Source organism: Augochlora pura, chromosome 4, assembly GCF_028453695.1.
Source record: "Augochlora pura isolate Apur16 chromosome 4, APUR_v2.2.1, whole genome shotgun sequence".
NCBI classification, from domain to species: domain Eukaryota; kingdom Metazoa; phylum Arthropoda; class Insecta; order Hymenoptera; family Halictidae; genus Augochlora; species Augochlora pura.
This window is the reverse complement of record NC_135775.1, coordinates 22,919,132-22,942,819: the sequence shown is the minus strand read 5'-3', so window position 1 is coordinate 22,942,819 and position 23,688 is coordinate 22,919,132. Positions and strand designations below refer to the sequence as shown.

The 23,688-nt window shown below is 50.5% G+C and overlaps 1 protein-coding gene across 10 annotated transcripts in view; it reads left to right on the top strand.

The window, feature by feature from the left end:
• The window catches only part of Lar (tyrosine-protein phosphatase Lar), a 411,512-nt gene that overhangs the window by 109,407 nt on the left and 278,417 nt on the right, over nucleotides 1-23,688 (top strand). For 7 of the 10 annotated variants that reach the window (XM_078179961.1, XM_078179958.1, XM_078179957.1 and 4 more), the window contains exons 1-2: nucleotides 4,551-4,736; nucleotides 6,665-6,733. The gene's annotated coding sequence lies outside the window, so the exon portion shown is untranslated. Of the gene's footprint in view, nucleotides 1-4,550; nucleotides 4,737-6,664; nucleotides 6,802-23,688 lie in introns of those variants that run through there. The other 3 variants (XM_078179953.1, XM_078179954.1, XM_078179955.1) reach the window with 3 other exon arrangements.

Genomic DNA, 23,688 nt, shown 5'->3' with positions numbered 1-23,688 from the left:
ACCTAAATTTTATTAAGTTATTATATAAGTTCATTAGTATTCACAATCACATATAAATTAGAAATTTTAGTGACAATGATTATCTACGAGAAAAATTGTATAATTATATAGAGTACAATTATCTACGTCAAACTTTACTTTCATTTAAATTTCGTTGTTTAACAACCGTATAAAATAAAAATCCACCGATACTATCACAATTCAAGAATTAATAAATAATACACAGAAATGACAAATACCTAAACTCACCCTTATAGTGACTAGATATTAAGAAATAATCAAATACCTAAACTCACCCCTTCCGTAACAAGGTTTTAAAAAATAGCAAAAATCTCAAGCAACAGTCAATCAAATAAATCTAACACACGCGCGTATCAGAAAACAAATTAACGTCTTTAACAACTTTTACAACACCGTCCTTAGTTCTTATCGGTTCTGTGAAACGATCGAGTCTCTCGAAAAACCGTGTACCGTGCGAGCGAGCTGTTAACAAAGACGGATAACAGCCGTTTGATGGTGTTGCCCGCGGGCAACAGAGTTCCAGGTACAAATCTTTGGCCGTATAACGAGACAAAGTGCATGCCGGACGAGTCTCGTCTGGTCTCGTTTGCGTAGGTCGTGTCGCGTGCATCGAATACCTCGGGGAGAGAAAGAAAAACGTTTGGCGAAGGATGCGACGATGGTAGAAGAAGAAGAAGAGAAGGAGGAGGAGGAGGAGGTGGAGGAGGAAGAAGAAAGGTCGAGATAGATAAAGATAGATAGAGGGAGGAGGGAAACGAGCCAAACAAACTGCCCGGAAGGAGTCTAAAGAACCGTTCGAGATTAAGAATCGACGGCAACTCGTTCGTAATCGCATCTGGGCTTTCGCGATCGATTTACGTCGAATCTCCGGGAAGGTTCCATGGCTTACCCAAAGATTTATCCCGTGGGAAATCAGTTAGTTTCGTTCGTTTGAACGAAACTCGTGGCGATCGAGGAAGCTGAGCGGAGCCGGAGCGAGTCGGAGCGAGTCGGAGCGAGGCGGTGCGAGGCGGAGCGAGGCCGGGCCTCTCGAACAGCCCCCGAATAATCGGTCACCGAACCGTTAAGGTCGATAGCCGATGGTCTACGAAATTTATGTGCACACTTTTCCCCCTTCGGTGGCCCCGGGGGAGCCAAGAGAACGGGGGACCCCTAGTTCTCATTCGTCCCCAAACCCGGCACGGGGCTCCTTATAAATTCTTATCATTTTAAGGCCGGAATCCCCGCGCAGCTCGCAATCTCTTTACGGCGCGACGCTCCCGTACGGGAATTCTATTATAAAATGGAGGCGAACGGACCGCGTGTGTATGCACGCGGGCCGCACACACAACGATCCGGCGGCGGATCGCCGGTCCCCGCCGCGGCGTGCACACGCTCGCGCGCGCAAGAAGCAACAGCTCTAATCAAAACCGAAGCGGAACAACGCACTCGGCGCTGCTCGCGGAAATTATTATGTAGCCGGTCCCGTATCGTTGTTTAAATAATTCATCGGATGTCCCGTGCGCGCGCGCGCGCCCGCGTTTACCAGCCAGAAATTTCATGCGGCGTTACATTATGCAGATATTCCAATATTCGCGCTGATATTTCGATACGCCGCGGTATCGCGTGAAACAATCTCGGGAATCATCAATACCTTATGAGCCAGACAGAAACTAGGAGAAATAACAGAAGGAGAAAAAGGGAGGGACATAGAGAGAGAGAGAGAGAGAGAGAGAGAGAGGGAGAGAGGGAGAGAGCAAACGGTAAAGCAGAAAGGGATAAAAGAAAGCCATTCGACGCGGCATTGTTTCGTCATATGTGTCGGGGAGAGCGTGTACGCAGCGTACGTACGTATATCGGATAATGTGTGTACGGGCATGTATCGGATGAGACATGCAACGCTATGTACGCAATCATATCGACCTGCATGCCGAATGCACGCGACCCGACATGCTCGCACAACAAAATGTTCCTACGCCCGTGTACCGTTACATGCCGCAACAATTTTGTTTTCCCCGTGCCGCGGATGCCTATGATTCCGCTGCCGAGCCACGGTTTTTTAAATTTCGGGGATGCGGATCGCGTGTGCCGACTCCGCGCCGCGATCCGCCGGGCATAAAAAATGGGAATTCCATGCACCGGACGGGGGCGCCAGAGAGGAACGGAGAGAAAAATAGAGGAGAAAAAAAGAGTGAGAGAGGGAGAGAGAGAGAGAGGGTGGAACGACGAAAAAGAGTCCGTCTAAAAGCTCTTCCCTAGTATCGGCCACGCTGGCGCGCAAAAGTTCGCGAAGTAATCAGAAACATGGAAAGAGACCGCTCGGCGTTACGCTCGCGTTTATGCGAGTTTGAAACTCCACCCCCGTCGTCGTCGTCCTTCCACAGAGAGAGAGAGAGAGAGAGAGCCACCCTTCCGTTGTGCCGTGGAAGAAAACGAAAACACATCTCCGGGGCCCGGGGTAGTTGCCGCAGTTCTGACCGGTCTCGTCGTATGAATTATTAGCCTAAGTTGCCCGGCCCGGCGGCCGTGTTATTTTTCATTCATCCCCCGTATTTTAATTTCAAAGAACCGCCTTAACGCGAATATACGGGAGGGCCCGTTTGATTTCGGCAGGGGTCGCGCGGCCAAGGAGCATCCGGAGGATGCATCTCGTTATAATATTCATAGCAACGGGTCGCGACCGGCGGCGACCCAGCGCGAACCGTCTCACCGTGAGCGTGGAATAGCGAAAGTACAGCGGTAGAAACGGGGTATCGGGGGTTGCGCGGCGACCACGGCGGGCCCTCTCTCTCTCCACGCCCTGCCGAAATTGTTGACAGTAATTAACCGTGCTATGCGAGACTGAAACAGAAGCTGGAAGTCACCAAACTTCGTTCGAGAGTTCGTTAAGGAAGTTAGCTGCTTCCGTATGGCAGCGGGATAACCAAACTCACGTAACGACTCTTAACGCGATGGCCGCCGCATAACGAACGCAAAATTCTCGACTACGAAGAACACGTATCCGACGGTGCTCACAATTTGTCGGGCGCGACATCTGACATACGTTATGCGTCAGGAACTTGCGATTAGTTGGATGCACACCGGCTTCCAAGTTACTGCGAGAGGCAAATGGCCGTCTTTAAGTGTCGCGCGCGCTCCCTCCCCCGAAATTCGGATGCGCGATCGATTGCGGCGGACGTTCCCGAGGGTGCACAATGCGCCCCAGAAAAGATAGCGCGAACGCTCGGTCTCATGGTATTTATATAACGTGCGAACGAATCCGTGGTCCGGTTATTCAGCTTCAGATTTTTATTTAGCATCCAATTTTCATTTACCTTCCGATTTTTATTTCGCCTCAGATTTTTATTTAACTATTGTTTATTATCGCGCAGGCAATAATTACAAACTTTCCGGTGAATCGAGGCTCATTGCTGCACGGCGTTTCCTTTCGAAATTGTAACGGGCTCGACGGTACACCCACATTACAAGTAGCTCACTTTGTCGGAACGACGAGATTTAATTTATTTAGACCTTATCAAACGTTGTGCGAGGCTTTCTATGAGGATTGTTAAACACAATACCGGATACACCGGCGTTTGCATCCCCCTGCTTGGTTATTCGAGGTGTGCGAGATACGTGACTTACTCTGTATTATAATTGGACTGGGGATTTTATGCATTTATTACAGAAAGGGAAGTGAAACAGAAAGGTGCGAAGACATTGAAAGAATGGAAGAACCTCGTTGTAATAAATTTAAGTTAACGAGATTATTGAAGAGGAAAGCACATTTTTATTTAATTATTTTCCTGATAATACAATGGAAATAATTTTTAAGTTACATTAAAATCCGCAGTGAAATAACAATGTATTCTGAAATTGGATAATCATCCAATCGTCACCTGCGAAAGCGTTTCACTAATTTCGACAATTACAAATTAAAACATGCGGGGCCGGCTAAATAAAAATCGGGTGTACATTCAACCCGCCGGAAACGTTTTCTAAAGCGTTCCAAAAGGAGAAATTCGTATGCCGCTGCGACCGTAATTAATTTAGCATTGTTGGGTTACATGAGCGACTGCAACGCGCATTTAACAAGATGCGTGACGGTAGTTTAACGCGCGGCCGGACACGCACTACATTTGATGCGGCAAATTGGAATTACACGCACGGGACGAATAAACAATATTAATTTAATTACCACTGTTTGTTTATACGATAAAACCATTATACAATCTATAATGATAACGGCGGCCAGAGGGTTGGGCGAGCAAGTTGCACGCGGTCCGTTGCGCCCCGAAACGCGCCGGACCGCCTGCAGGAGAGTTTAAAGCGTTTAACGTGGTGCCGGTGTCGACAAACGGTTATTCATGAAATATTAATATCGAATTTCATAAATATGCGTGGCTGTTTTTCGATGATTTTCGCGGAACGGACATCGACCCGCCATCTGACGGCGAACCGGCGAAACGTTCGAATCTCGCGCCGCGGGCTTACTGCGCGCGGGTAACCGAGCGTGTTCCGAGTACCGCCGAGAGATGTCGAGAGTGGCCGAGCGAAGGCAACATGGCCGCTCAGTGTTAACACCGCTATGGCGAGTTTCTTGTCAGTTTCTTAAATTCTTGCCTTTTTTATACGATTTACACGAGTTTTTCTAAGATCAGTGCGCAACGAACGAACGAGGTGTAACCGAATTAACGATGTAACGACACCGAGCGGTGATTAACGGTCTAACGAGCCCGGCGAATGCGAGAATTGTGGTAAGTGTTTTGCCCGTGCCCGTGCGTAATCGTTTGTTCTGCCTTTCCACCGTCGCCCTCCAAACAAGGGGCCAATCAATTTGTTTACATAGCGTACTGAATTAATTGCGCATCGCCGGTCCAGCGAAACGAACGTCGTGGACCGTGATCCCGGTCGAAACACGACGGTCCTGTGCGTTCTGCACAGGGGAAACATTCCGAGAGAAGCATGCGTCGCGTGTTACTCGACCGCGTCACTGTAGTATCTAACCTCTCTCATACCTCGACACGCTTTTCTTCCCCGGTCTCGAAACACCGTTGCCACCGTTGTTCCCCCGGTTCCCACGCGGCATTTTCGACGATCGGCCCAGGGTCCAACGGGACGAAATTCCACGAGATCTCGTCGGAACTGTCCACGGGGACTTGACACTGGCCCGCGACTAACACAACCGTTACGCCATACCCGCGGTGTGTTTTCCTTCGATTCTCGGTCGAACTAATCGCGAGTATAAGTATCGATTTTCGCGCGGAATCAAAATCGTTCCCTGCTCTGTTCAATTACTTCAACGACACGGTGAAAAATGGTCGCGCACTCCGAATTTATCTTCTCTCCCCTTCACGGACAGCTTGACGAGTTGCTGGTAAACAAAAACTTTCTATTTTACTGGGAACCTGTTATTTATTCCGCGATAGAAGGCGGGGGTTGCGCCAAGTATAAATCGTATATGTTATCGAAATTATTTCCGGCCGGAATACTGGCGGAGAGGTTTCGCGGCTTTCGCTGTTTATTATAAACATTCGATTGTTTATTGTGGCGGCCGGGCAACCGTGCATAGATTATACGAACTGTTTTACGGACTTAACGAGGGCGGGAACGGTGAACGAGTTATTGGGGAATATATTATTGTAATCAGTTTTTCGAGCAACATTTTATTTCGGGCGTGCTCGCGCCCGATTATTTGTAATTCGCCTTATCGCTGTCGGTTAAATAACTGCAAATTTATATTACGGTTATTGTTCGACTTGGCGAACGGGGGTTGGCGGGGAGGGAGGGATAAACGACTCGGTTCGTTTCGACGTTAACATGAAATGATTTACTCGTCGCCCATCCTAAACGTGCGACAAATTACAGATTGATTATTAAAGTTACGCGCATAATACGGGCACAATCGGCCACTTATTCAACAAATAGTTGCACGGAAGTAATATTTTACACATCCGCGGACACGGCTTTGATTTATATCCACGTTCCTCTAGCGCGCGCGCGCGCGTGCGACAAATATTAATGAACTGTTATAATTATACATACAATAATTCACAAATTGGCGAGTGGGCCGGTAAACATTTTCCAGCAAATATTCGATTATTTATCGTATCTATTCTATAATCCCGCGGGGGTGATCCGCGACCGTTGTACACGGGTTATTAAAATTGCACACAGATTGTAGATAAAATAATTTGGCCGTTTAACGAACCCTGTCCACTCATTACACGTTACGCTGCATTATTTTAACGACACAATAAAGCAACGTCGCGAAAACAATTTGTCTTGCGGAGCCCCCTTCTTTTTCCGGCAGAGAGAGAGAGAGGGGGGGGGGGGGCAGGCTATTAAATAATAAACAAGGACTTATGGAGTTATCCGGCGAGCGTATAATTATTCATCGCGCCTCGAAGTTTCCGAGTCCCGCGGACTATAATAAACGATACGAGATTTATACGTTAACCGGGGCAGGAGGGGAAGGGAAGAAAGTTGATTCGCGGCGCTTCTCTTCGGGCGATCTTTTCGCAGACGTCGTTTATACACCGAGCAATGTTCATTAGGATAATCGCCGGGAAAGCCGGCCCGGGTTAACAACTTAAGGATCGCGACAACGGTCGCCGCTCGAAATTAACGAAATAAAATGAATCCATTGAAAGTGTTTAATCTTGTTTCGTATGTTTGCTTGCAGAACGAGCTTAAAAAGGATCGAGCCTGAGGGAAAGAGAGAGAGAAAGAGAGAGAAAAGAGACACACACAGGTGCGTACCAACGCAGCCGTCCCAAGAGGGAATGCTCGAAAAACGTTCAAAACAGAATTCGCAAAAACGTATGTTTTTCATTTCAGTTGTATTTCGATTGGTTTCCCCCTTCCAATGGTATTCGGTAACACGGCGCGGGTATTCCGATCGGTGATTTATCAGCCCCGGCCGAATTAAGATTCGAAAATCCGGTTAATTACCCCGCGTCGGTCTCTTGTCGAGCTACCGTTGCCCGCGTTCCGCATTGTTGCGGGACCACCCTGGAACACAATACCGCCGAAAGTTTATTGAAATTTCATAAATAGACCGCGGGATTTACGCGCGCGTAACGTTGTACACAACGCCGGGGCCAGCGCGGCGCAGACGAGAATTCCGTATCGGTGAACGGGGCCGAATAAAGTTTAACGAGCTTTTTATTTTGTCCGCGAGACTTGACGGGGGCTCCTTAATATCGGAGTAAACAAAGTTTCGGGCCCGATTCGGCTTTCTGTAAATTGATCCGCGCGGCGAGTCCGCGTGTCCGTACGAACAAAACCGCGGCCGCGACGGCTAATGAAATTTGTAATTTATTCGGAAACGCCGCGGGAGAACTTCCGATCGGCGGCGATAGGTTTTTTGTTGTTTCCCCTCTCCCGGCGAATCCGCGCCGCCGCGTATAATAACCGACGATAAACGTTCGTCACGGTGTATTCTTTCGCTGGCGGATAACGTCGACGATTGCCGCCCCGCGGTCGCGTCATTTACTATCGAACGTATTTTCTCTGCGAACGATGTCTCTATCGCGCGGATATTGGACGATATCTCGCACAATGGTTTGATGTCGATGAAGTATTACCGACGCTATCGTTCCCGTTGTTTTACGGGCCGCGTCACCGAATACCACTGGAATTTTCCGTTGGTCAATAACCCGTTTTTTTTTTCTTTCCGGAGAACGCCACTTTGGTCGCTTCCGAATTTAAAGGGAAAAAGCAACCATGGCGAATATAATCGCGGATCTGATTACTCGCGAACAGGGAAAGAGTTGCGCGCGTGGCGTTCTCCGCATCGTTTTCCCCCCAATTGTTTCTTCACTTTTCACAGCTTAGTTTCTTTTTTCCGTTTGTATGTACACGTGGAACGGCTCGTACGCGTTTCCTTTAGCGTACTTGAATTTAAGAGAGCCGTGCCCACAAACCCCCGAATTAACATTCTCGTCCGCCGTTGACTGTTCACCCCAGCCAGTTTTAATTATGTTTAATTTACTCCCCCGGTACACGTGACTTTTCATATCACTAATTCAATCCCCCGCACCTGCGACTTTTAAGAGTAATACAACCGAGTATTAACAGCCTCTCCCCCCACCCCCCTTCCGTACCCCTAATTCTCGAGCAGTGCGATTTAATGTCCCCAGGTATAATTAAGCCGGTAATTACCCCTAGGCGACGGCTATCTAGCGAATTTTAGCTCCGAAATCACCGCCTTACACTCGGATTCACACGTTCACGCTAATAAAATACCTCATCAGAACGAATTCAACCAGCTTTAGAGAAATATATTCGCAAGGCTTGCGACACGTTCCCTCCACCCCCTGCGTCTTACCGACGCTCGCTTTTCAACCCCCCTGTTTTACCATCGTTCGCACCCTTAGCAAAGGTAAGTCCGTTACCGACCCAGCTGAGAACACGTTGCCGACGATCCCCGAGGCCGTGATACCGACAGTGCCGTTCCCCGCTGTAGATCAGAGTCGGTTTTACCGGCAGCAATTAGCGTCGCGATCTTCCGCACCATGGACGGATCACGGAAAACCCTAGAGCCTAGGGGAACCGCGTGGAATACCGTTCGTCGCTATTCCCCGGGAATCGTGCCGACCGTCGAAACCCTAGAAACGTGTCCCGTATTGGTATCGCCGATCGATAGCGCGTACAATCGCGAACAATGATCGAACCCGCGAGCGGTATTCAGCCAATAACGATCACGGCGAACAAAGCGAATTTCCCAAAGGCAATGTACTCTAAGCAACTTATCCGGCTCGATATCGAGGCTGCTCTACGAGTACTTAGCCTGATGAACCCGTTTCGATTGCTAGAGCTCCGACGCGTACAGATGAAATTGACCGTCTGCGCAAATATTTGCACGTAGATTGCGCGGCACGCGAATTCGATAGATTAAAAAACAATCGGGCCACCGAACCGAGAGAACCGAGGAGCGCGCGAGCGAGAGCTCGAGATCGTTCCTCCATCGGCTAATCATATTTTCCCGCGAATCGATTCCTCCTTTTTTTTTTTTTCTCTGTACTCGTTGTTGTTGTTTTATAACGCGCATGAATATGCAGCGTGTCGCGACAATCGTGCCGCGATCGTCGCGAGTGGGGGGGATAATATTTCGCGGGGTGTTGTTGGAAGAATAACGAAATTTGTCGCTGGGCCAGGCTTTTGCAGCGCGAAGAACGCAACAAAATTCGGCAATACGCGCGATAGACACGCGCCGGTGGTTACAATAAATAGAATCGGCGCGTAATGATCGGACACGCCGACCCTGTTCGATCGCGTTCGAGCCGGGTTTTCGAGCTCGAACGCGATATCGGCGCGTTTCTATGAAACAATTTCGTTCCATAGTTTCGACTCACTTTTGCATGAGGAACCAACCGCGCCGGTGTAACACGATTGCCGGGCACGGCCTTTGCCGAGCGCCGTATGAAAGGAATCCCGGTATATCGAGAACAAGGGTTGCCAGTGACGTTTGCCAAGCCATGTATGGCTAAAGAGAGAAAACACCGGCCGCCGGACCGACGGAAAAGCTCGAATCAAAGCCGGCGGGGGAGGTCGGGCTGGTTTGACTCGTGCTCGAAGCGCGTTCGTTCACACGCGAGCAAACTTCTGATCACGCGCACTCACATATTATTTTTAATCGCTCGATATCGTGTCCAAATGCCCGTGCCGCGGCCTCCGACCCGCCGTAATTGGATTACAGTTCTTTTTGCTCCCTTCCGCGTAGACCATCCATCCCATTACCCACCCCCCTCGTCGCCGTGTCACGCTCGAATTCAGACATCGGTTTCGTTAATTCGGTCCCCCCGTTTCCTTTATACCCCCGAAGGAGATGTTTTCCGGCGATCGATAGGCCCTCGACACGAGCCCCGACGCTTTTCGAACACTAAAACCGAATCACCACTCTGGTACGCGTGTAACTTCCAGCCGCCTATATCAGCGCGATTTCATTTTTCTCGTATTCTCCCAGCGGCGAGCGCGCCCAACCACCGAGAATTTTCTCGCAGAAAGCCGCGCAACGCTTTTCAAACCCGGGCCATGTTTTTATACCCCTTCTAAGGAAAACAGAGGGAATTCTTTTTGTTCTCGATCTGTTGCGTTTCCCGGTTTAATTCCGTTTTCATCGGAACAATCTTCTCGTATCGTAACACCTCCGCGGCATCTCTTTTTTCCACCCCCGAGACCTTCTAGCAGCGTACGCTGTCGCATCTCCCGCGAAAGCATAAAATAATGTCGTGCAAACCCTCTTGCTCTCCCGCTCCCATTTATTTACATCCGGCGGAGGTTTATGGACGCGCGGGAAAGCTTGACTAAGCTGTCGCATGATATAGAACAACAGTGCTCAGTGCAGGAAGCACGCAGAACTCGATGCGAATTCCAATATATCAATTCGAACAAATCCCGAGCGCCTTGGAGCGTTAGCCACGCCAACGGGTTAAAGAAACATGGCGCGCCACGAAATCCGAAACAGCGGATCGTCGCAGGTCCGCGAACTCGTCGCGTGTCGCGCAACCCACCCCGTCTCGTCTTTCCGCCGGCTCGTCAGCGTGAAAACAATTCGACGTTCCCGACCGATTACCCGACGCGACTCGTTCGCTTTTGTACGCACTCGGGGCGAATAACGCGCGACGGGGGTTAACGGGCCGCGCCGCCTCCCGTTTCTCTCGGACAATTTTCGGATCTCTTTAATAGAGAGATAGTTGCCCGGGTCGCCGGTGTTCATCTTGTTGCCGGAATTCGTCGGCGGCGAGGCTCGGCCACGGGGCAAAAAGAACGGCAGAAGGGCGAAAAGTAACTGACCGCAAAAGCGACGGGGGCCGGGGTTCTTTTTTCTCCGCTCGTGGCGGTCCTTTTGCGGGAGGCCCCATTCGTTCATTAGACCGGAGCCGTCGCGCGTCGGCCGTAGCTCCGCGCGTCCCTCGACTTCTCCTCCCCTCGCCCCCCCCCCTAACCGCATCCTACGATCTTTTCTTTTCGTTTCGTTCGCTCGTCTTCCGGCTCTAACCCGACACGGTCTCGGCAACGCGATTCCGATATTTCATGGGCGGCCGTGGGGGAGGGGAAGCGGGGAGGGGGGGGGGGCGACTCGTCGAGTTGCGCCGCGTTTTAATGAAATGCGTCAGGTTTCGCGGGCTCATCCCCGGCGCGCCTCGGCTCGGCCCGGCTCCGCTGAAAAATGATTAAACCTGTTACGCGAGAGCGGAACAAGTTACGAACATGATCCCGAATCCCGGCCCGAGCCGAATTGTTCGGTCGCGGTAGACTCGTTAACCAGCGCCGGCGAAAAGGAACAAAACGCGGGGACGCGGGCGACGCACGGCGGCGGCGGACGGGGGCGCTCGCGGAATAAACGAAAGACTGTCAGCCGGCGAAGTTAGGGTGGTTTAACGACTTTAATGACCCCCGCGATTACGTCGGCCACAGTCACGCCGGTTTAACAGGCGATAAATAAAGCGCAGACACGAGCGTAACGGGCAACATGCGACCGCGTTCTTTCCCGCGGCCAGATTTCCGTCGCGGTCCTTTGTCTCCTCCGTCTGCCCCATTGTCTTCCAGCGCGGTCCTCGGAGCGCGCTTTAACCGCGCGCAACGTTGTTATCTTCCAGGAATTAATATACACGAAAGACCGGGGGGATTATTTCTGGCCTGTACAAGCGCCGGCCGAACCACCCACCCCTCCCCCCTCCTCCCCCTATCCCCGCCGCGATCGTTGCATTTGCTCCTGATAAATTTCAAGCGTACCTGTTCGATGAATAAAACGCCGGCTTTCTTCTGAATAGTAATGCGCATTAATAACACAGGTACGAATCTCTCTGTATCCCTTGAATAATTTTCGCCGTGGAAATGTTTTTGCGGAGTTTTAATTACAACAGGTCCGCGGCCGGGCCGGGTGGGGGATACGGTTACGGGATTAAAATTTCATATTTTCGTCTGTCAGGTTGATGGAGCCGTAAACAAAAATCTGTGTAAAATAATTGAAGGGAACCGGCGGGCGGTGGGGAGGGGGAGGGGGAGGGGGGGATTTTAGACACGGCTTTCGCAGCGCGGCGAACGCGGAGCTATTTTGCAGTTACGTAACCGGAATTGTTGATCCAACGGGGGTAGAGGGGAGGGGGTGTATCATCGTCTCGGGCGGCGCCCATCGATCCTTAATTTTCGACCGGCGGTATGTATATTTAATTGCGTAATGTGAAGTACACATAATAGCTAAATAAACGGACGGTGGTAGGAGACTGGGAATGTAGGGAAAGGAGTTATCGCCGGTGCAAAGGATAAAGGGACGGGAGATTCCGGGCCCGTGATATTTTAGGGAAACGCCGGGAGATCCGAAGTACGTACACTCGCGAATTGCGGTGGAACCTGAACCAAGCCACGGCATAACTACTGCCCGAGGCTGATGCTTCGCCACCGGGTTCGGGTTCCTGGGTTTGCCAAGGGAAATCCCGCGCCGACCCCCCTCCCCTCCCGCCCCTTCGCCCGGCCCTCCTCCCGCTCCTCTGGCAACCCTCTTACCTCTCAGGGCCTCGTCCCGTTGTCACCGACGTTTGCCTCTCACCTTGCCTACTCGAGAGAGCTGCTTAAGTTCCTCGTTCTTTCTTGATCCGCTGCTACTCTCTCTTCTTCTGGGCGGCTCTTGTCCCCTCTGGCTGCCGGCGGTCGTCTCGCGACTTTTCCTTGCGAGGATAGCGCCGCTAATTAATTAAGAACGCTCGAGAGAAACGGGGATTCCGAGACGACCTGACGAGATGAAATATTCGACGAAGTTTGCTCATTTTTCATGGGACGCGGACGCCACGCGACTACGCCCAACGGGATCGCGTTTTTAAAGATGTATGGGCGTCGTTCGCCCCTTGATTTTTCGACGGAGCACCAGCAAAATTCAATTACTCGGTTCTAATTAGCGACTCGCCGACGGGACTCGTATTCTACAGGTGTACTCGCGGACGACGGTTCCTACGCTCCGATCGCGCGTTTCTCGAGTAGCGTGTTGGATGTTAAAAACGATCCAGAGTGCGTATAGTACATGCAAGTTGATTATATCATTCATATTTTTTTTTTCCAAATTTTCAAGTCGCTTTTTAGGGGTGCGAGATCACAATCTCCTATAGTCAGTTTCTGAAAACACAGAAATGAATTCTAAGTATTACAACCCTTAACTTTGTTAACATGATTCTCGTATACTGCACTAGATATTAAAATAAACAAAATTGTATACAGTAGATATAAGCTAACTCTATCACATATATTTTTATAAAAATTTTCGGTCGCTCGTTAAGGGCCGGAAAAAAATAATCATCCACCGTTGGTTCCTGAAAATCTGTCGACGAGCGAACATGGAATAAAATAACAGGTACGACCCATCCTCACGCCAAAAATTTGATTATTCCATCACGTACCTGTTTACAATTGATTAGGAAAGGAGCGTAGATGAGGCAGGCATCGCCTGCGTCGATTGTCTCCCGTTTCGTAAGCGCTGATAGGAGACAGAGTGGTGGTTACGGTTGTCGAATCGCGGGAAAGAAAGCGGCTCGCGTTTGCGGTGGAAACCAGCCGACACACCCGATTTCATTACTGTCACTTAAAGGGTAAGCCGAGCTTAAACCCTGCTCCACGCGATCGTACACTCGGCGCATTAACGTTGAAACGGGGTTGTAGCGGCCGGGATCCGAACGATACGAGCGGAAATACATCTTAGTTTGTTCGACACGTTCCAAAGGCGAGCAAAATTAAACGCGGGGTGTGGAGTCGGGGGCAGGAGTCTGGGGGAGGTGGATGGCTAGAGCCAGCCAGAGCGAGAGAGAGGGAGAGAGAGAGAGAGAGAGCTCTCTTTCCGTTTCTTTATCGCGGCTCGCCCCGGAGAGAAGCGTCGATACGGTTCTTCCCCGGGCCGGGAAACTTCTCGGACGAATCGAATGAAATCCAAGTAGTACTCGCGTACCACTTTCCACCGCGCGGAAATCTGTTATTGGGAAACTTTACACGGTACTTGTTGATATAGGACTATGATCAAGGGGCGAATTATTAAGCACTCGTTCCGGGACGAAAGTTGCCGGGCGGCGAGGACGTTAAGCGAGTCTCCGGCCGCGCCATATATTTCGCTTAATCGATTTCCCACCGTAATAGGGAATAAACGAGATTCGGAACGAATTCGTATTCCGACTGGCGCGCGCGAACTTCTCGCAAGGACCCGTTAAACCGTCTCGCGAAACTTGCTCCTGTTCGAATGGAAGAATTTGCACGTACGATCGACGACGCAGTCCTTTGCGAAATACTCTCACCTTTCCTCCTGCGCGCTCTCTTCCTCCCTCTCTCCCTCTCTCTCTTTATTTCCCTCCAGCGTCATCGGCGTCTGAAAAAGAAGGTGTTTCCAGGGAGGAGAAGTCCCCGGAGCTTTATCAGAGCAATGGAAAAACGTTTTTCCGAAAACGGCGGCGCTGATCCGCGCGTGCTCTATCGCGCGTCCACGGGAAATCGGGTCTAATTTACGCGTTGCAGTCGCGCGGCGGTCGCGCGATACAACGCGTGAATTATGCGTTGCGAGTGCGTTCCCCGTAAGTAGGACAACGGGGGCGAAAAGTTCGGTCTGGCGGGCCGGGTCAGGGAAGATTTCGAGTTACGAAACCGATCGATCGCGGGCCGGACATTGCGAGCGCTGTCCACCGAGTGAACAATGGACATTAGCCCTGATTAGGACATGCAACTGACACCGTATACGTAATCTGCTCTGTATTCCTGGAGGGCAGAGAAGGCGTAGAGGGAGAGAGAGTCGGTTCATGGTGATCCAAGGACCTGGTTCCATAATGGTATTAGTGCGACGGCAGCGCTCACGGTAGAACGCCCAGAGACCATGCAATCATTGGCACGCGAGAGCGCGCCCTGTTACTGCCGGCGATAAGGACTACAATCGGCCGGCGACTCGACCGCCGTTCCCGATGCTTTCCACCTCTCCCCCCTCCGACTCCCTGGAAACAGTAAACTCCGGGAACCGCCTAAAGGATTCTTCCAAGCCGCGGAAACGTTTCCTCCATCGCGCCCGCGCCGTGAAGACCTCCGAAGAAATGCTCGAGCCGACTGGAATTTCACTTACCGCCGCGCCGCGCCGCGCCGCGCCGAATCGACGGCACACTACGATGTAATAGGACGTCGGACGAGGGTGCTGAAACACGTACGCCGACCAACTTGATGCGATTTACCGCCCGGAGCTCCGCCGCCGATCGATTCGATTTTTCGGTGCCGGTTCCACCCTCCCGCGACTTACCCTCGCTGAAACGGTGCTCTCCGCCTCGGAAAAATCGTCTCCGCTTCGACGAATCGGTGCTCCGATTTACAATCCTAACGGGTGTCGAACGATTCGGTTAAGTGGCGTTACAGAGATCGAGAAAATCGCGTAGGCATTGATCATGTTGTCACGACACGTCTAGACTTACAATAAAGGGTTGTCAAATGTTCGACTTCGATTGCTTTGACTCTGAGATATTTTATAGAGTACTAAAGTTGATATAAATTTGTGCCACATCTGAGTGGCTGAATGATGTTTCTATCGTTGGTCACCTTTATCATAGGGAAAACTACCCTTAATCGACCCTTATTCATATCTTTAATAAACCCTAGATATTACGTTAATAAAATTGTAGTTTTACGGGCTACCTTAAAGCAAATATTATTTCTCACAAAACCGTGTGTAAACTAACAATTTAGAGCCAACTTTAAACCATCTTTCGCAACAAACCTCTGTAACACATCCGAGAACCGACGCAATCGAACACCCGACACCCTTCCTTGTTATCGTACCCCAATTTTCGACACCGGAGACACGCGGAACACGTCAAACGATTCCGTCGAAATATCCGGGGGGGAAGTTATCAAGATCCCGCCATCTTTGTAGTCGAGATACTCCGCAGCAGGCTTGTCGAAATCCTATCCAGAGGCGGCTAGGACGGAACGGCGGTGGATTGGTGCGCAGCGCGCCGCGGCAACCATACGATAACAAGATTGCGCTAGGATAAACAAGTAAATAACGTGCATTATCCCGGCGAGAAAAATATTTTCGAAACGCGGCGACACAGGGAACAGGAGAGAGGAGCGCTACGGGGAAACAGTGGGGAAGAAAGGCGAGAGCGAAAACTGGAGCAAACAACTCGGCACCATCTTTAATGCAGGACACCCCGAGAACCGAGCCCGCCGCGCGCGCGGCAGGTTTCGTGATACTCTTAGGAAACCTCTCCGAAGAATTCCAGCGTTTCCTCCCGGCCCGTAGTAAAGAGCAGAAAGTATGTAGCTACCCGGGAAGAGGAAAGGTATCCCTAACACGGGAGGATTTTATTATCGAGGGAGAAGAGACACGCACGTTTGTCTCGCGCCTATAATTGTGCTGGAATAAAGGAAGTGCTCTCGTCGAGCTTATCTGGGTGATGAGAGAGCAAGAGAGAGAGAGAGAGAGAGGGAAGGGTTCCAGGGGATGAACAGGTTATCGTCGATCCTATAGACTCGTTCGAGAATCTAATTACACCGGCTTGTTCGTCTCGGGACCTTTGCCGACTTTACGTCGGGTCGGGTCCGGGCACCACGGGTACACGGTTGCTCTCTGTTTTTCCATTTTACGAGCGGCTGTAGTCGTCTGAGTCGACTATCGGCTATCTCCGTACAGTTCGCCTTGTAACGAGGCTCCCTCTGATCGAGATAAAAGGACGGAGGGACGGACGCACCGCGGCGTTGTATCTCGTTGCAGCCCGCCGGATCTCGTCGCATCCCGCGACGTAGGCTCCTTTCAGGAGAGAGATGATCGCGGGCGTCGCCTCGGCCTCGGAAGATGACGCGGGACTGCCGCGGATAGACGCGGATAATCCGACAACAGGATTTCTCGTCTGTAAATGCCTCGTGTACCTGAAAGTTTAATGAAAAGCGTTACGTACGGTCCCGGGTCCGTCGAGACGTCCTCCGTTAAGTCGGCCGGGAGAGAGAGAATGGCTCTTTAAATCTTATCCGGATTCGAATGTACGATTATCGGGGAAACGGGAAGGGTACACGGAATGGGTGGAATTGGATAAAACGTCGTTAATCGTTGAACAAAGCTGGCATTGTCGCGCTAATCAGCAATGGCCGACTTGATCGGAAATAAATTGTCGGGAACGAGCGAGCGCGGCGTGGCGCGGCCGCCGCGTTTTCCGCCGAGCACGAACGCCACTTTTCTTTATTGCGCTTTCATACGTGTACTGGGTACGTTTTCGGCCGAAACCGGTCTCGCCGGGCTTCTAACCCGCCTTGAAATTTACCAGCCAGCTTTTTCACCCGTCTCTCGAGCACACGTTCTCGCGGACGTAAATACGCATGAACGCGCGTGGCCATACGTGCCGCGCCGATAACCGCGCAGATCGGCCCGATCTTCGTGCTCCATCCGAAATCTCCTCGGCGGAATTAATACCGCCTAGCCGCAACTCCGATGTTTGCTTACGTTTCAATGAGAAACTCGATGCTAACACGAAATATATATATCGCGTCGGAAGTTGGCGCGTTCGCCTCTCTTTGGCCACGGTTTTTCGTTAATAACTTTTAAACAAAGCCGCTGATTGCCTTTTCGCTGAGGTAAAAGTTACTTAAAATGATCTCGGCAATCCCTCATTTACTAGCGTCACAATAATTTTGTCACACCCTGTATATATTCATATACATATACATGTCCCCGAATAAATCCAGCGAGCGAGACTTGTACGTGTTGCAACCGGGTTCTTGTCGGCTCGAAACTTGCCTCGGCTCTGTTTGTTTGAGCGTGTCTCATCAGGATAGTAAGGTGTTGCCCCTCGCCTCGTGATAGGCGAGTAATTTGTCGGCGCTCTGGAAATAGATGTAACGTTAGCTTAGCCTTCTTCAGATGCGATTTTGCTTCATTCGAGCGACCCGACGACATCGTTGTCTTTCAAAATTTATCATGCACGCGTCGTGCAGTTATTATTATTCTCTCTCGGGGTTCCTTTTTTAATCGCGCGTCTCTAACCAATTAAAAAGGCCTATCGATTTATGAAATAAGGACAGACTCCGCTATACTAAGTGGAACGCTAGCGGGCAGATAAGTATCGCCGTGTCTTTGACCACCTGACGAAGCTAGCTGCAATGCTTTCGAAACGCTGGGAAAATAATTCCACCAGGACACGGTGGTAACATCAGATTGTGGTCGTTTGACCCTGTTTTAACTTCGCGTTCAACTTGTTTTACATCTACACCGGCACACGCAGTTATATTTCTTGTATTTATCCTATTATCTCTTTGCGGTGGAGGACCTTTTCAAATGAACTCTCCGCTGGGTCGAATATTATTATTTCAAAATATTGTGAATAATATGAAAATATTGTTATACAGTGATGAAACACACTTTTCTTCCTCTTTGTCACTTTTGCATTCGACCACAAAGGCTAAATACATCCAATCCTCTTACAAAATATGTTAAAAATAACATCAAAGGGTAGCCATAAATTCTCGAAATATCATGGCATGTGTTACAATTTCGAATGATTAAATTGACTAAATTAATTTGTCGTTCTGCACGCGAAACACAAAATCGCGCATGCGTGACGTTGATGGCGGGTTAATTGCGAAAGTGAAAACTCGATCCTCGTTTAACATTGTGCCTCGACCTGGACGAAATCATTGGGTCCGAGGAAGAAGACGTCGGCCTGTCCGCAATTAGTCGACACCCTAGGTGTGCAAGGCAGCTTCTTGGGCGGGTATTGGTCGACGTGGCGAGACCAGGTGGGGATCCGAGCAAGGTCCGGGGCACGTTGATTGGCGGCCAGCCGAGAAACTGGTCGGAAAAGCTTGAAGACCGTGGCTAAACTGGGTAGCCGGCTCGGCTCGGCTCGGGCCGGCTCGGCGCGGCCGCTGGAGATGGGGATGGATTAAAGGCTCCTCTTTCGAATTTCACGTCAGTCAGCTGTACGCCAAGGTAATCCGGAGCGGTGTGTATTCGCGACGCGCGTATAAAATAAGGATCCGCCGCTGTCGGGCTACTTTTCTCGTCCCCCGCTTAATAACGCTTAATAAAGGGCGACCGATGTCACGCGAGACGCGCGTCCGCGCGCGCGCGCGCGCGCGTCCGGCTCAGCACGCGCGTTCCACCCGGCGCGGTCTTATTCGCCCTTATATTCCTTGTTCCGTCGCTTTTATACGGCCAATGAAACGGATTAAGCCCTTTTACGCTTGTCCGCGTTCCGAGGAGACCGGGGAACGCTCGGTGAGACACACACGGAGACACCGCGACGAGTCGGCGCGCGGCGCGCATTCCTTACCGGTGCGTGCGAGAATTTTCGACGTCGATGGATTTGCTTCCCCGGGCCGCACGGACAAACATCGAGAAACCCGGCCGCGGAGATAGTGTGCGGAGTAAATACGTCGAGGAAATCGATTTTCCTTTCCCGAAAACCGCAATCGCGTAATTACTTTAATTAATTATGATCATACCGGGGCGGCGGCGGCATCGCCGCCGGAAACGTAACAAGATTGATTCACGCGTAACTACCCGTTCCCGCAACTTGGAAGTTGCCGAACCAACTTCTGCCTCTTCTTCTTCTTCTTCTTCCTTCTCCTGCTTCTTCCGCCTCTCCCCTTTTTTCGTCTTCTACTTTTTGCACAACTTTTCGCGGCGAATTTACTCCGCGATTAATTAACGTCGCGGGGACGAGAGTCGAACGATACTAGGAACCGTCGAGGACAGGAAAGAACCGAATTTAATTCACGTCATTTCTCTGTCTGGTTAGCGGAATCGCTTCGTGCAGCGCCGAAGCAGGATCCCCGATGTTGATCTCTCGCGAATCAAGGATCTTGTGGACCGGTTGATAGAGGAAGAGGGAACGCGCGCGAGAGAGAGAGAAAGAGAGACGGGGAGAGAGATCGTAAACGAGTGGGAGACGGAAAGATAGAGAGAGAGAGAGAGAGAGAGAGAGACAGGGAGGGAGAGTTTTTCCGTGTTTCCAGCAGTTCGTCTCGCTCGCCGGTTTTTACTCGGCCAATCCAGGTTTATCGGATCGGGGCGGGCGGCTTATCGATTAATTCGGGGCCGCGCGCGCTCTACGCGGAACACGCTTTCACGGCGATGTAATTATCGCTTATTTCGAGGATGCACCGGGGACATATTCTGCAGGAAATTTATTAGGCGACCTTTCTGCGGCCGGGAAGCTATCCCGACGACAAACCGAAGTGCGCGCGCGACGCCCTTACCGAACCGAGCCCGCAAGCCGTCGCTTCGGCCAATTATTCGAGGCCCCTAATAATTTAACCGCGTGTCGTTGCCCTGCCCAGATTCGGCCGTGATAACGCCGTCGCGGCCCTCTTCCGTGCGGAGGCGGCGCGCCGAACCCCAGGGACATTTTATGCTAACGTTATGGCTTACTAATAACAACTTGCGGCCCGCGTTTTAGGAATGCTAATAACGACCGCCACGAAACCAACAGACACGTAACATCCCTCCAGACGCGCGCACACTCTTCGCCGCGAACGCCGCCGAAAAGAAGTCTCCCAGGGTAGTCGGTTACCTTGTTCTGACCAATCGCGGTGCCTTGGGCTCAATTACGGGTGCAATTAATTATATATTTATCGAGTAACACGTATGAAGTCAATTCATACCTCTAAGGAGCCACTAGAGATTGTTGCATCACGTTGTAAAATAATTTCGGCATTATCAGATTTGTTCAAATTTATAAATCGAAATATTGCAGGACCGAACAAACAGTTTCGGATTTCGAGTTATTCTTTAATAAAAAAAAAATTCACCCCTTTAGTCTACGTAAGCGAAAAACCATCGAATCTATTTTTGATACAGATTGGCAACGTTTCGGTTAGCAATGATTTTTAAATTTAATTTATTTTTTGTGTAGAAGCGGGGACCAATCCATTATAGGAAGTGCAATAATAATGATTCGGCTCTAAAGGGGCCAATATGTTTGTTTCGCTGAATATTTTATTCATTATCGAGCACAACGTTTTCGTGTGTTTTATTCTATGAAAATAAAGTTAACTGTGCCTGAAAAAAAACACACAAAAAGCACTGCTATTGGTCACGCGGGAGTAACCGGATCCACCACCCTAACGCGTTGCAAATATACGACTTCAGACTTTTAGATCCAGATGGTCTCGCGGCTACTCCCTAATTGAGAAGTCGGCTTCCTTCTTTCGTCTTTCGCCTCTCTCTTTCGCTCCCCCTGTCTGTCCGTCTCTCTCTCGTCGCCGTTTTCCCCGGAGGTACGAACGAGTTGACTTTTCTTCAGCCTTTGACCCCCGTTGGAATAATAAGCGTTAACTTCGCCGCGGAACGGTCGGCTATATCCCTTTTTAAACGCGTCGCTGGATTAATCAATTTGGCCTGATTGGCGAACGGTAGGAGCCGCGAATATTCCGCCGACATTGGCCGGCTTAGCGATAGTCCTTCAATAAGCGGCCATTCGATTAATCAGTGTCTCTACCGGTCGATAATGCGGCATCGGGGAGATTAAAGTTATCCCCGGAATCGATGATATTCCCCTTGATAGGCGGGCAGAGACCGGCCCCGGCCCCTTTTAATGGCCCGGCGAAATCGACGAATCAAGATGTCCGTCCCTCGGCTTGCGGAGCTCGGGCTCCGGCGGCGCGATCACCTCGATCCCGATCGGTTGATCGAACGCACGTCGCCCGCGGCCGAATTCTTTTTCTCGTTTGCCACGACGCGCGACACGACGACGTCGCGTCGGCGTGTCTCGAATTTGTCTCTCGCAGCACGCGAGCACCATTTCGCGGCATCCTAAGTAGAATCCGGTGGAACTCTGTGCGCGACTCTCTGTGTACGTCTTCGTGCGGCGCAGCTGCCGGTTTACTCTTCCGTCCCCGCCGTTCCTCTCGCGCCGGTTTTCGCGAACGAGTGCACACACCTGCCTCGAGGTTCGGTAGGGTCCTGGTGCGGCTTTATATTTTGCTCTGTTCACGCGTGACGTCATCGCCGGAATACGTGAGCCGAGTTGCCAACGCGGCAGGACAACACGTAAAATCGTGGAAACCGTGGCATCAACGAGCGTAACGAGAACTACCCCGCTAAGCCACCGAGGGATTTCAAGCCCCCCGCGAGGAAACATCCACCGCGAGATATCTATATCCCAGTCGCGAATAAATTTTTCGTCTGGAAACGAAACGGCTCGGCGGCGGCGTCGGCCCGGTCTTTTATCCTTCGACCTACCCTCTCTTCTTCTCTTCTCTCTTCACTTTTCTCCTCTTCCCTCTTTTACTTCTACTTCTTCCTCTTCTTCCCGCGTCTCTTCTCTACCGGCGCTGATCGCGATCGATGCGATAGCGGCGAACTAAATAAAGAGAAATTCATCGTGGGAGAGTCGTGCCCGCGATCCCAGATAAACCTCGCGATCGAACTCTCGACGAGCTCACGAGCCAGAGATAGATCGCATCTTTACCTTAGCTATCGAGATCGCTCGCGGAGGGGATGCCAACGTGCTTCTGATACAACCTGGAGCCTGCTACAGGCCACCCCAAAAGATTTACGCCCTCGAAAGCGCGCCTGTTTCTTCCGCCAGCTGGAACCCATCTACTGTATTCTAGCAGGTCGTGACTTTCCTAACTCTTTTCCTGTTCCTCGATCGTTGCAGCAACGATGCTTCAACCCCTTGCACTATAGTATCCTGTAGGACACGTTTGCGAACATATCTTGGGAAATCTGGATGTCGTCTGCTTATTTTAAACTGATTTAAATTTATCCGTATAATTATCAATATTTGATACCGCAGCGATACGGTTCCACCATTTCCACTTAAGGTATAAATTATATCATGAGGTTGCAGACTTCCAAAATTAAAATCTTAATAGTTAAAATATTATTTGCTATTTTTCAAATATAAAAGGGAATCAAATATATAGAAATCATCAAAAATAAATTTGTCACATATTCCTCGATATCTCAGTATTGAATTCCATGTTTGCAGATAAATTGCAAATTTTATAGGGTCGCCAGCAAGTCCAATTGCTCCTTCTCGATTTAAACATCGAAGTGAAGGTTCTTTCTCGCGTAGGAATTTATTAGCGACAAAGAAGCGCTAATGACCGAATCTCCGAAAGAAGTCTTAGCGCAAAGGGTCGACAAAATTGATTGCCTTCTCTGAACATATTTTGTATCTTCCTCCGCTAACATTTCGTCGCTTTAGCAATTGTCAGATTTATATCCCATTCGATCGCTTATTCTCGGATAAGATCGACCACATCTTCGTCGATATTTCGGCCGGAGTCTGCGTCGTATCCATGGCTGCTGCGCCTCCGTTTTGGAAGGAGCTGTACCGGTTGACGAGCGAACGGTAACGCCGAAGGAAAACCGGCGGAAATGGATGGGTTTTAATATCCGAGCTCGGCGAAACTAGGAGGAAGTCGGTAGTTGGCTAGAAAATCGCAGACTCGCTAAGCCTAACAGATTGTGGGTTCGAGGCCGGGCCGAGTAAATCATGGCATCCCGTGGCCGTCGGTTCGTAGTTTAAAGCGTGCCGGCTAGGACGCAGCTGCCACGCTACCCTGCCGGATCATCCCGAGGGATTAGCGATACTTCGATAAAGTCCCCGAGTCTCTTCGGCTGCCGTCGTCGAGCAACCTGTGCCACGTACGAGAAACGTGGAAACGTCGACGCGAGAAAGCGGGAGAGGGAGAGAGAGAGAGAGAGAGAGAGAGAGAGAGAGAGAGAGAGAGAGAGAGATGAAAAGA